At 39.4% G+C, this 12826-nt stretch overlaps 1 non-coding gene across 1 annotated transcript; it reads right to left on the bottom strand.

The window, feature by feature from the left end:
• Nucleotides 1-10410: 10410 nt before the first annotated feature.
• On the bottom strand, nucleotides 10411-10516 carry LOC141700095 (small nucleolar RNA R71). Its single transcript, XR_012566215.1, has one exon. It is a non-coding gene; the product is annotated as a small nucleolar RNA R71 (small nucleolar RNA).
• Between the last annotated feature and the right edge of the window lie 2310 nt (nucleotides 10517-12826).

Raw genomic sequence — 12826 nt, 5'->3', positions numbered from 1 at the left:
ACCACACCCACAACATATGAGATGTCGGGTCGTGTATGAGTTAAATATCTCAGGCTTCCAACAATGCTCCTGTATTCTGTGGCGTCTACCAACTTTCCCCCCAATCCTTGTCGAGTTGAATTTTATTTTCCATAGGATACCTCGACCAGTTACAATTCGCCATTCCACTCTTCTCCAACAATTTCTTTGCATAGGCAGACTGTTTTATTGTAGTGAACTCTCTCCCTTGATTCACTTCCAACCCCAAGTAAAATGACAACAACCCCAAGTTACTCATCTCGAATTGCTTGTTCATCTCGGCCTTAAAATCTTCAATTTCTTGTTTGTCAGACCCTGTAACTAACAGGTCATCAACATAAATACTTACTATGATTACATTGTTACCTGACCTTTTCGTATATACTGCTTGTTCGTGTAAGCACCTGTTAAATCCCAGTTCCTTCAAGCATTTATCTAAGCGAGCATTCCATGCCCGAGGAGCCTGACGAAGCCCGTACAATGCTTTCACCAGTTTATACACCTTCCCTTCTTCCCCTTTCTTTATGAAACCCTCAGGTTGGGAAACATACACTTCCTCACTAAGTTCACCATTTAGAAATGCTGCTTTAACATCGAGGTGATGGACTTCCCACCCTTCCTTGGCTGAGAGTGCTAATAACAATCGTACAGTATCCAGTCTTGCCACAGGCGCAAAAACTTCATCGTAATCTATTCCCTTTCTTTGAACATACCCTTTCGCCACGAGACGGGCTTTGTATTTAACCACATTCCCCTCCGGATCTTTCTTCAATTTATATACCCATTTTAAACCAATTGGTTTATGTCCAAGTGGCAAGTCTGTCAAAACCCACGTGCCATTTTTCTCAATTGTGTCAAACTTAACTCTCATTGCAGCTTCCCATTCCTTCTCTCCAGTTGCTTCATTAAATGATACCGGGCTCTCCAATTTTAACAGCATCAGCTCATCAATCGCATTAATAATTTCTGTTTCACCATAGATCTCGTCTAATGATCTGAATTTTCTAGGTTCACTACTGCCTGAGTCCGATTCATTTGATGTCTCCCACGACGACCCAGCTGCTGACATTGGCGACTGCACAGGTGTGATTTGTTCATCTTCCACCTCGACAATATTCTCATTACTTGATACATTCTCCATCTCAATATATTTACCTGGGATCACCAATTCATTCTCACTACCTTGTTCCCATTTCCAGAACCGTTTTTCTTGAAAGACTACGTCCCTGCTGACGTGCACAGTCCCGGTTTGCGGATCATACAATCTACTCCCTTTAGTACCTGGTTCCTTTCCCAAATATACAACCATTTTCGATCGATCATCTAATTTTTTTATTCTTACTGCTGGAACTCTCATGAATGCTGTGCACCCAAATACCTTTACATGCTCCAAATCCGGTTTCACGCCATGCCACGCCTCATATGGTGTTCTCACATTCAAACTACGAGTCGGCAAGCGATTTAATATATAGATCGTATATCTCACGGCCTCACCCCACATATACGCTGGTAACTTCGCTTCCTTCAAGAAACTCCTTGTCATGGCTACCACAGTTCGATTTCTTCTCTCCACCACCCCGTTTTGTTGCGGGGTATATGGTGCTGTAAGATGCCTCTGAATCCCGTCCTTTTCACAATATATTATAAACTCTTTTGAGCAAAACTCTCCGCCCCGATCAGTGCGTAATATTTTTATGCGTCTTTCAGTACCATTCTCAACTAATGCTCTGAACCTTTTAAACATCTCGAATGCACTACCCTTTTCCTTCAACATGTATACCCACATTTTTTTACTAAAGTCATCAACAAACAATAAAAAATACTGATTACCTCCGGGAGTGGTTGGGGCAATTGGACCACAAATATCCGCGTGCACAAGTTCCAACAATTTTCTTGATTTGAATTGTGTCTCTGTAGGGAAGGGCCTCCTGGCCTGTTTAGTCATCAAACAACCATCGCAGTGTTTCAGAGGCTTCATGAAGCTCGGAATTCCATATGCCATGTTCTCTCTTGACATGAGTTCCATTGCTTGAAAGTTCACGTCTCCAAGACGGGCATGCCATAACCACGTATCCTCTTCCATCTTTGCAAGTAAACATGAGTGCTTGCTATCCTCAAGACTAATCTTATACAATCGATTGTCAGTTTTCTTCACCTTCATTAAAAGTCTGCCATTTTTCTCGTATAACCACAAATACTCGTCCTCCATAACCACCTTGTTTCCGGCCTCGGACAATTGTCCCAAGCTTATAATATTATTACACAAGCTTGGGATGTAGTATACCTCCGTTAGCGTTCGTTCCTCACCATTTTTGCATTGAAATACAACCGATCCTTTGCCTTTAATATTCACAGTTGACCCATCACCGAATTTTACCTTGCCCGTCACATGCTGATCTAGCTCCTTAAATTTTCCCTTTTGCCCTGTCATGTGATTACTAGCGCCATTGTCTAAGTACCAAATTTTGGAATCCCTTTGTTTTTCACGATCTCCTAGCAGCTCCGGAACAACAGCATCTTCCTTGAGTAACATTGACTCCACCTCTGTTGGGCCCACCTCGACCATGAGTAGTGCCGGTTCATCCTCTTAAACTTTAGAGAGATTAGCTTCCTTCTGAACCTCCCTTTCTCTCCGTGGTTTACGACATTCATATGCGAAATGCCCATATCCTTGGCAGTTATAGCATCTCACCCTGCTCTTGTCACGAGTCACACGACCTCCCTCTCTCGCCCGATAATCACAACTATTTCGAGCACTATCTTTGTCCTTACGCTTCAACCACTCTTCTCGAGTTAAGAGTAATTGTCCCTCACTGATTTCTTTCTTTCTCTATTCTTCTTCTGTCAAAAGAAGTTGCCCATGGTTTATTTCAGTCGACCCCTTCAGCCTCTCCTCATGTGCTGTAAGAGAACCAATGACTTCTTCAACTGACATCTCATTCAGGTTCCCGAATTGCTCTATAGCTGATGCAATCTGTAAGAACCTGGTGGGAACAACCCTGAGAATTTTTTTCACAACATATGCCTCCTCCATTTTCTCCCCCAACGCTCTAATATTGGTGACCAGACTATTTAGTTTGAGATAGAACTCATCGAATGCCTCATTTTCTTTCATCTGTAGTACCTCGAATTCACGTTTTAATGTCTGAGCCTTGGCTGATTTCACTTTTTCCGCACCCATCGACATGGTTTTTAATGCATTCCAAGCGTCCTTGGATGTCTTTTTCTCCGTGATAGACAGCAGTACATCTTCTGGGACTCCCTGGTAGATTACTGCCAGCGCGCGCTTATCAATCTTGTCCTCGAGTGCAGCCTTAGCATCCTTGGGTTCAATTGCCTCCCACACGCCGTGAGCCTGCATAAACACCTTCATCTTAAGCGCCCAGACCGTGTAGTTTACTTTTGTCAACATTGGATAACTCAAACCAAACGAACTCTCTTTAGCTTTGTTCGTCTCCATCTAGTAGGCTCTGATACCAAGTATAGAATTAATACACACGCACGCTCTAGTATGTATATAAACTGAGAAGAAAACTGATGTATTAGCCTTCCAAGAAAGAGTATACAAAACAGAATATAAATACAATAGAAAACGACACCTATAGAAGGAAACACGCAATGACAGCTCCTAATATGATTCTACTGCCTTTTATTCACCCTAATATTAAGCCATTACTTGCTGGCCAAATCCTCACATATCAATCATAATATTCTAATTTATTTGATATGTTTAGATTAGATATCCAACATATGCTTACGTTCAACCACCCCATTTTGTTGGGGTGAGTAAGCACACGTTTTTTGATGTTGTATTCCTTTCGAATTATAAAATTTTTGCATATCACCAGCACATAGTTCAGCAGCATTATCAGTACGAACTATTTTCACAGAACAACCACATTGATTTTCAATTAAGGTAACAAAAGACTGAAATATTTGGACCACGTCTGATTTAAACTGTAACAAGAATACCCAGCACATCCGAGAGAAATCATCTACAATTGTAACTAAGTATCTACACTTATTATAAGTTGGTTCTTTGAATGGTCCCCATATATCTAAGTGCAGAAGTTCCAATCTTGCTGAAGTGACTGTAGTACTACTTGTAAATGGTCTTCTAGTTTGCTTTGCTGCAGGACAGATTTGGCATATTGATTAAAGATGACATGGTTTAGCAAACACATCTGGGATATGATGAAGTAACTCTACTGGCAAATTCCCCATTCTGAGATGCCACAGCTTCACTTTTTTTTCATCACTTTTCTCAGTAGATGCTACAACTACAACTGATTGATTAAACTGCTCTTGAGTATCAACTAAGTAGTAAAGTCCATTCTTGAGATTACCAAGAAGCTGTTGACTCATTGAAGATCTCTGAAGAAAACATTTATCACTAGTGAATGTTACTATGCCATTTAGATCCTTACACAGTTTTGGTATTGAAATCAAGTTAAACTTGAAGTCTGGCACATACAAAACATCATGTAAAACAATGTTATTATGCAGATGTACTGTACCAATATGTGTTATTAAGACCTGTTTACCATTAGGAATGGTAATTTTATTACCAGAATTCTGAAGCTCCTTATATGTAGAGAAGATGGACAAATCATAACACATATGATCTGTGGCTCCGCTATCCATTATCCAAGTAAATGTTGAAGAAAATAAAGACATTTTACCTGCAACATTTGCAGACTTATACTGACTATCATCCAATTTTTCTTTTCCCAATAACTGAATCAATTGTGAATACTGAGCTGCAGTCAATGTTATAGTGTTTTCAGCTTCAGCAGGTACACTTGCAGATGCTGAATCAGTTTCATTATGTGCATTTGCAGCAATTCTCTTGTCTTTATCAAATTTAAAGTGGGGTGGATAGCCATTGAGTTTGTAACACCTTTGAATGGTATGGCCTGCAGTTTTACAATGATCACAGAAATAACTATTCATTCGAGCTCTAGTATCATTCAGATTGTAATTTTGTCTATTACCATTTCCCTGCCTGAACTTATCTTGAAACATCCTTTTATGATTTGCAGCAAATGCCATTACTTCTTCAGTTCCAGTTGATCCTTGATATAGCTTCTTATGATTTTCCTCTTGAAGCAACAATCTATAAGCATGTGAGATTGTTGGTAGTGGATTCATCACTAAAATACTCCCCCTTATAATCTCAAAACCATCATTTAGTTTCATCAAAAATTCTACAAGCCTTCTATCTTCCTGAGACTTAAGCAACTTTGCTCTTATAGTACAGGTACAATTTGTACATTCACAGCTAGGAAGTGGATCAATTCCATCAAATTGATCCCAGATCATCTTCATCTTAGTGTAGTAGCCATAAACACTATCCAAACCTTGTTTCATTTCATGCAAATTCTGCTGCAAAGAGAACAACATAGTCCCAGAAGACTGCCCATATCTTTCCTCAAGATTGACCCATACATCTCTCGCCGTATTAAAATATAACACACTTCTAGCAATATCTTGATCTAAAACCTCCAAAATCCAAGAAATCATCATATTGTTGCATCTATCCCATGCTCTATAAGTCTCATCATTAACATTTGGCTTACTAATCGTCCCGTCAACAAAACCTGTCTTGTTCTTTGCTGCAAGACTAATAAGCATAGATCGTTTCCAATCTCCATAGCCTTTTCCATCAAACTTAAACGATACCAATTTCATGCCAGGATTATCAGAAGGATGAATGTAGTATGGTGAAACAGGATTCTGTGACGGATCAACTACATTTTCTTGTATCGGATCAACGTTTGTTGCCATTTTCAGAAACAATTCACAGTATTTATGACTCTAGTAGAAAACGATCAAGAAATAGTAACTATAAACGATTGACTGCAACACTTTTAGGATACTTATCTTCAAGAAACAAGATCAACAAGTAGAATATGAAGAACAATCAGATCAAACAGATCGTAGCAAACAGATCGTAGCGAATCAAATAGATCGTAGAGAGAATCAAACAGATCGTAGAGAGAATCAAACGAACTTAGAACTATTAAGAAACACAAAGATATCAAACAGATACAGATAAGATTAATAGATCAATAACAATCAGAAGATTACCGATGTGAACAATAAGATGATATGAACACACGATGCGATCGAGAAGATGTTACGAACACACATTCACTCTGAGATAAACACAATCAATCGAAGAACACTGCATCAATCACGAACAGAAACACTAAAATCAAGCACTCCAAGATCGAAACCACATGCTCTGATACCATGTTACAAGATTGAATAATGCGGAATGAACTTAACTATGAACATCTTTGTAAATCAATCTAATGATTACAAAAGCATTACTGATTACTGTTTACATGTTTCTTGAAGAAGAAGAATGAGAAAAAATATAGTAGTAAAACTGAAAAATGATTAACTAGCTAATGTGTCTAATATATGTCTTCAGAGAGAGAAAGAGTGAGTGGACATGATTGATTCTGTTGTAACTAACTTCTACATGTGGCATTCTGATGACGTGGCATGCTGAGTCAGATTATAGAGCTGAGCTGCCATCTTCACATTCTTCAGTACTCTCAACAGTTATCACATGTCCAATGAAGTTAGTATTGGAACCACCGAACGGGACATCCTTCTGTGATTATAAAAACACTGGAAGAAGCCTAATATTGTGTGCATCTTTAGGGATGTAAGGCATGTCCGATATTGGTTTAAGAAGGAAGCATTACGATAATTTGGTTAAAACATGTGTCCTGTTCCTATAGAATGACAACAATGGAATTTCCCAGAGCACAATAATATGCCTTGTGAGTTGTGACTTTGGAGTCAATAGTTCAAAATTCGACCCTTTGTACTTTGAAGGTTCTGGAGAGGCTAAAACGGTGACGAATGTTCCTTGTTAACAGTACTTTTTGCTTGTTGTGACACCATTCTGACGCCTAATGGGACGGATAATCAGGTGCGTGCTAAAAAAGGCAGGCTGAGCAGAAAAAGAACAGAAGATGCACGCACACAAATTTGTTTATTCCTCAACCAAGTTTTTCACAACCCGATGAGCCTCACTGGTTGGAAGAGTCAATTTGAGTATAATGAAATTTGAATACGCTTGTTCTTAGGAGCATCTAGTAAAGCAGGTAACTGTTATTGAAAGTTGCCATGTTCACCAGATTCAGCTGTGTGTATGTTTTGAGTGTGGTGCAGCAGTTCGTTTCCTGTACTGCACACATCAATCTATATTATGCTCTTGGCAGCTTGTTGATTGGTTGATATGAGTTCGGATGTTGGTTTATATGATTTAATTTGGTCTGAAGTTGGTATTTAAAAGCAGTCCATTTAACAGGAATCTTAACTTTCTCTAGAAAATGAACTAGTTTTGCTTCCTCAATGTCATACAGTCCATGCTATTGTACAAATTTTATTTCTTTTCACATTATAAGCTGATGGATTGACATTATGTATTTTAAGTTTCAAGCTTAGTCGTCCAAAATTGTCTTGTAGTCTTGTACATTTGTTGTGGTCCCCGACTTACCCTCACCATCCAAAACTGATGCCCATAGTTTCAAGCTGATGAATCTGCAATCATCTGATACCCATTTGTATGCTGACAAAGATTAGAGGTTAGGGAATAGTGATGACGGCTGTGCTTTTGAGGGAGATATATAGAAAGAATTTGCTGGATTGAATGTGTGTTATAATATTTTTGATGACAGTAAAAGCATGGGTTTTAAATATATGGAAAGCGCTTTTGAGTTTGGTATTCCATGGGCCATGTATTAGAAATCTGTTTATGTCACCCAGCGATGTTTGTGAGAGAGGATTACGGTAGGCTCTCAAATCTGTATTTGACACCCCAACTCTCACTTTGTACAAGGTCTCAAATGAGGTTTAGCCACAGAGGATTCCAGTAAAGGTCAAGCTCATCGAACCAATCAACTATATGGAACAACTAAAGTCAGAATGATGACGATTCTTGCTGTTATGCTACCAGCCGAGAAATCATGTCGCTTCCTGATAGAGCTTGATCCGGAGACAAACAGGGTTGTTTAAACAAAGTTTTTATAAAAAGGATGTTGTCAAACTTCTTGTCACATATCCAATGAGTTGGTAACTTAGTACCGGTAATAGCTTCATCCTGATTTGTACATACATTTAAAAGACTGCTTAAAAAGTGTTGCGTAGAATTACCACCAAATGGAAAAGCAACGAGTGAAGCCTACTACAAAGTCATATCGGGTGAATCTTCATGAAAAGTAAGGCATATCAATATTTGGTTTAGAGAAAACAGGTATTTGAACCGATAATGACAGAAATTTCGCAAACAGTACAATGAAAAAACAGAACTTTTAGACGCCTCTCAATCCCACATCGAGTTTTTTTTATACCTTTCAGCACTTTATAATTAAATAGCAAGGCAAAGAATTCAGCTGGGCCTAGTAGAGCAGGTCCCTCACAAGCCCTTTGATTATTTATTATATTAAAAAAAATGAATTCTATTATAATATTAATTATCAAATTTTACTAAGAAAGATTCTCGATATCTTTCATGAAAGGTGACTTTGGAGACTGTTTTCGCACAATTCAATGAAGGCGAAGAAGATTTTGTTTTGTTTTTACTTGTGAATCTTTGTTTTAAGTTGTAGTTGGATGCTAGTTTTCTTACTTGTGAACCTTTACTCTCGTTTGTACTTGGTTTTATTTATTCATTATAAAGACTATATTTATTATACCATGCTTTCATCGGAACCCACGTTGATGACAGCGCGCACGCGCTGTAATAGTTACAGCGCGCGGCCGTGGAGCTAAAAGCACGTTGAAACCCGGCTCGAAGTAGTAAAAAAAAAGATGAAATCTGAGTTTTCCCAGAAGGACGACGCGCACGCGCTGTAATAGTGCGCGGCCGCTCAAGTGCGGAAATTAAAGAATCTTGATTCTAATTTGATTCTAATTGGGGAGACTTCCAGATTGCAAAGGCCTGCTATATATATTCAAATAAGAACGTTTTCAGAGAGAGACATACTAGAGCACAAGGAGAGCCGTAAGAAGACCGTTTTAGCACAATTCAATGAAGACGAAGAAGATCTTGTTTTTACTTGTGAATCTTTGTTTTAAGTTGTAGTTGGATGCTAGTTTTCTTACTTGTGAACCTTTACTCTCGTTTGTACTTGGTTTTATTTATTCGTTATAAAGACTACGTTTGTTATACCATGCTTTCATCGAAACCCACGTTGATGATGAGTCCGATCATAGGCTAATCGTTATCATCGGGTTCTAGCGGATTTATTTATGAATTTCTTTAGTTAAATTGTTTTGATACCTTAGTATGTGGTGATTGATTGATATCCTACTATTGGTTGTACGTATTCGTCTTATGAGCGTCGCGAACTTATAAGATAGTGTGTTAATTCTTAATGAAGCGACAGTGAATTTAAAGATTTAGAACTTGTCATGATAGTATAGGTTCATGTGTTATTGTTATGCATGATTCGTAGGTAATTTTACCCATCTTACTTGCCCTGTGCAATCAAGATAGATAACTTGTGCTTAAACCGTTATGTTGTCAAATGCTATTGGCATATAGGGTCTCAATATAATTGGTGTTTATTCAACTTCTATCTCTTTTGTGGATATCTGGTAGTATGGTACTCGTGCAAAGAAAGTTGGCGTTTATCAGTTTCGTGTTGTCTGATTAGTGTGATCACTATTGTATGCTAAGGTTGAGAACAATAAGGCTATTGAATGAAGTATTTAATGAAGTTAGAATCCCATATTTGTCATATATATTAATTTAGTCAATCTTATTTTCAGGTACTATTGACTCGAACGTTATTACTTATTTGTTCCTTGTTTTATTTCAGGTACTCTATCGAGGGTGTATGCATACGCGTTCGCGTACTCGTAAGAGAACACTGGATAAAGTCGAGGAAGAACTTGTGGTAGTTCGTAAGGAAGTTTTTGAGGAAGAAAAGAAGGAAGAAGAAAAAGAGAAAGTTGAAGAACCAACTTTAGTAGAGATGGGTGATCAAGCGGAAAATCCGAAGGCTTTGATGGACTATTCTCAGCCTAAGATTAATGACATTCAGTCAAGCATCATCGGACCAGCCATCAAGGCTAACACTTTTGAGATCAAGTCAAGCACGATTCAGATGATATAGAACTCAGTTCAGTTTGGGGGTTTTCCTACTGAAGACCCCAACATGCACATCAGGGATTTCATCTAGATCTGCGACACCTTTAAGTTTAATGATGTGAATGAAGATGCTATCAAGCTACACCTCTTCCCATTCTCTCTAAGGGACAAAGCTAAGTGCTGGTTACACTCTCTACCAGCAGGGTCTATCACCACTTGGGAGGATCTTGCGCAAACATTTCTCACTAAATTCTTCCCTATGGCGAAGACTGCTGCAATCAGGAATGCTCTTACTCAGTTTGCTCAGCAAACTGGAGAGTCTCTGTGTGAGGCTTGGGATCTATATAAGGAGATGCTAAGGAAGTGCCCACACAATGCATGCCTGATTGGATGATTATCAACTGTTTCTATAATGGATTGTGTGCTACTTCTACACCCATGCTTGATGCAGCATCAGGAGGAGCCTTGTGGGCTAAAAGCTACGATGAAGCTTATGAACTTATTGAACTGATGGATGCTAATGAGTACCAGAATCCTTCCCAGATGCTGACTCAAGAAAAAGTCACAGGAATTCTGGAGTCGGACGCAACAACTGTTATCGCTGCCCAACTTAAGGCTTTGACAATGAAGGTGGACACTTTGGCTAATTATGGAGTTAATCAAATCGCTAGTGTCTGTGAGCTTTGTGCTGGTGCCCACGAGATGGATCAGTGCACAATTTCTAGTGAATCAGCTCAGTTTGTGAGCAACTTCTAGCGATCGCAACAACCAGTGCCAGCCACCTATCATCTCAACAACCGCAATCATCCTAATTTCAGCTGGAGCAACACTCAGAATGCGGTTCAACAGCCTTATCAACAATATCCAGTTAAGCAGTACAACCCCCTAGTTTTCAGCAACCGTAATATGCACCAAGACAACAACTCCAGCTGCAATAAGCCAATGAAAAATCTGAATTAGAGGAGTTTAAGCTTATGTACAAGAGTCAAGCTATTTCTATTAAGACCTTGGAAAACCAAATTGGGCAAATTGCCAATGCCTTGCTAAATCATCAGCCTGGTACACTACCTAGTGACACTGACGTTCCAGGAAAGAGGGAAGCTAAGGAGCAGGTAAAGGCAATCACTTTAAGGTCTGGAAAGATTGCGAATCCCGAACAAACTCAAGTGTTAGCTGCAGAAGCTGAGGCTGAGAAAGAAGTAGAGCAGCAGGAAGTAGAAGTGGAACCAAGGAAGACTACTATTGAGGAAACTCCTCCTGAGGGTAATACAAGGGAGAAGCAAATCTATCCTCCACCGCCTTTTCCCAAGCTGCTGCAGAAGAAAAAGCTGGACAAGCAATTTGAGAAGTTTCTGGAGGTGTTCAAGAAACTTCATATCAACATACCTTTCGCTGAGGCTCTTGAGAAAATGCCTAGTTATGCAAAGTTTATGAAAGATATTCTCTCTCGGAAGGTGATGCTAGATGATTTAGAGACAGTCCCTCTCACGGAGAAATGCAGTGCTGTGCTGCAACAGAAGTTGCCTCCGAAGCTTAAGAATCCAGGAAGCTTCACTATTCCTGTGTACTATTGGGAAATTGTCTTTTGACAGATGCTTATGTGACTTGGGAGCTAGCATCAATCTAATGCCTTTGTCAATTTTCAAGCAGTTGGACTTGCCTGATCCAAAACCGACTTATATGACCTTGCAGTTGGCCGGCCGTTCTATTACATATCCGCGAGGTATTGTGGAGGATGTCTTAGTCAAGGTTGATAAACTCATCTTCCCTGCTGATTTCTTCATTCTTCATTTCGAGGAGGATAAGAAGATTCCCATAATCTTGGGGAGACCTTTCTTGGCAACTGGACGAACATTGATAGATGTGTAGAAAGGTGAGCTCACAATGCGAGTTCTGGATCAGGATGTGACTTTTAATATGTTCAATGCTATGAAATTTCCTACTGATAATGAGGAGCGCTTAAAAGTGGAGTTGGTCGATTCGGTGGTCACATCGGAACTTGATCAATTGCTAAGGTCCGATGCCTTAGAAAAAACCTTGTTGGGGAATTCGGATAGTGAAGATGACGAAGGTGAAAAAAAATTGCAGTATTTGAATTCTTCTCCCTGGAAGAGGAAAATAGATATGCCTTTTGAATCTCTTGGAATGGAGGAATTGAACAAAGCTCCTAAATGCCTCAAGCCGTCTATTGAGGAAGCTCGCACTCTTGAGTTTAAGCCTTTACCTGAGCATTTGAGGTATGCATTTTTAGGTGATGCATCTACTCTGCCTGTTATTATTGCATCTGACCTTTCAGGTAGTGATGAGGAAAAGCTTTTGAGGATTTTGAGAGAGTTCAAATCGGCAATTGGATGGACTATAGCAGATATCAAGGGAATCAACCCTTCTAACTGCATGCATAAAATTCTGCTAGAGTGAAGTGGTATATGTGGGATGAGCCGTTTCTTTTTCGACAAGGAGCTGACCAAAGCATCAGGAGATGTATTCCCTATAGCGAAACGGGGTGAGGGGATCTTGCGAGATTGCCATTCAACGGCTTATGGAGGACATTATGGTGGAGAAAAGACAACAACTCATGTTCTTCAAGCAGGTTTCTTTTGGCCAACATTGTTTAAAGATGCTCACTAGTTCATTTTATAATGTGATCGATGTCAACGTGTGGGTAATATGTCTAAGAGGGATGAAATGCCT

This window comes from Apium graveolens, unplaced genomic scaffold, assembly GCF_009905375.1.
Source record: "Apium graveolens cultivar Ventura unplaced genomic scaffold, ASM990537v1 ctg1768, whole genome shotgun sequence".
In the NCBI taxonomy this organism is placed as follows: Eukaryota; Viridiplantae; Streptophyta; class Magnoliopsida; order Apiales; family Apiaceae; genus Apium; species Apium graveolens.
Note: the sequence above shows the minus strand (reverse complement) of the source record. Positions and strands in the feature narration are given on the sequence as shown.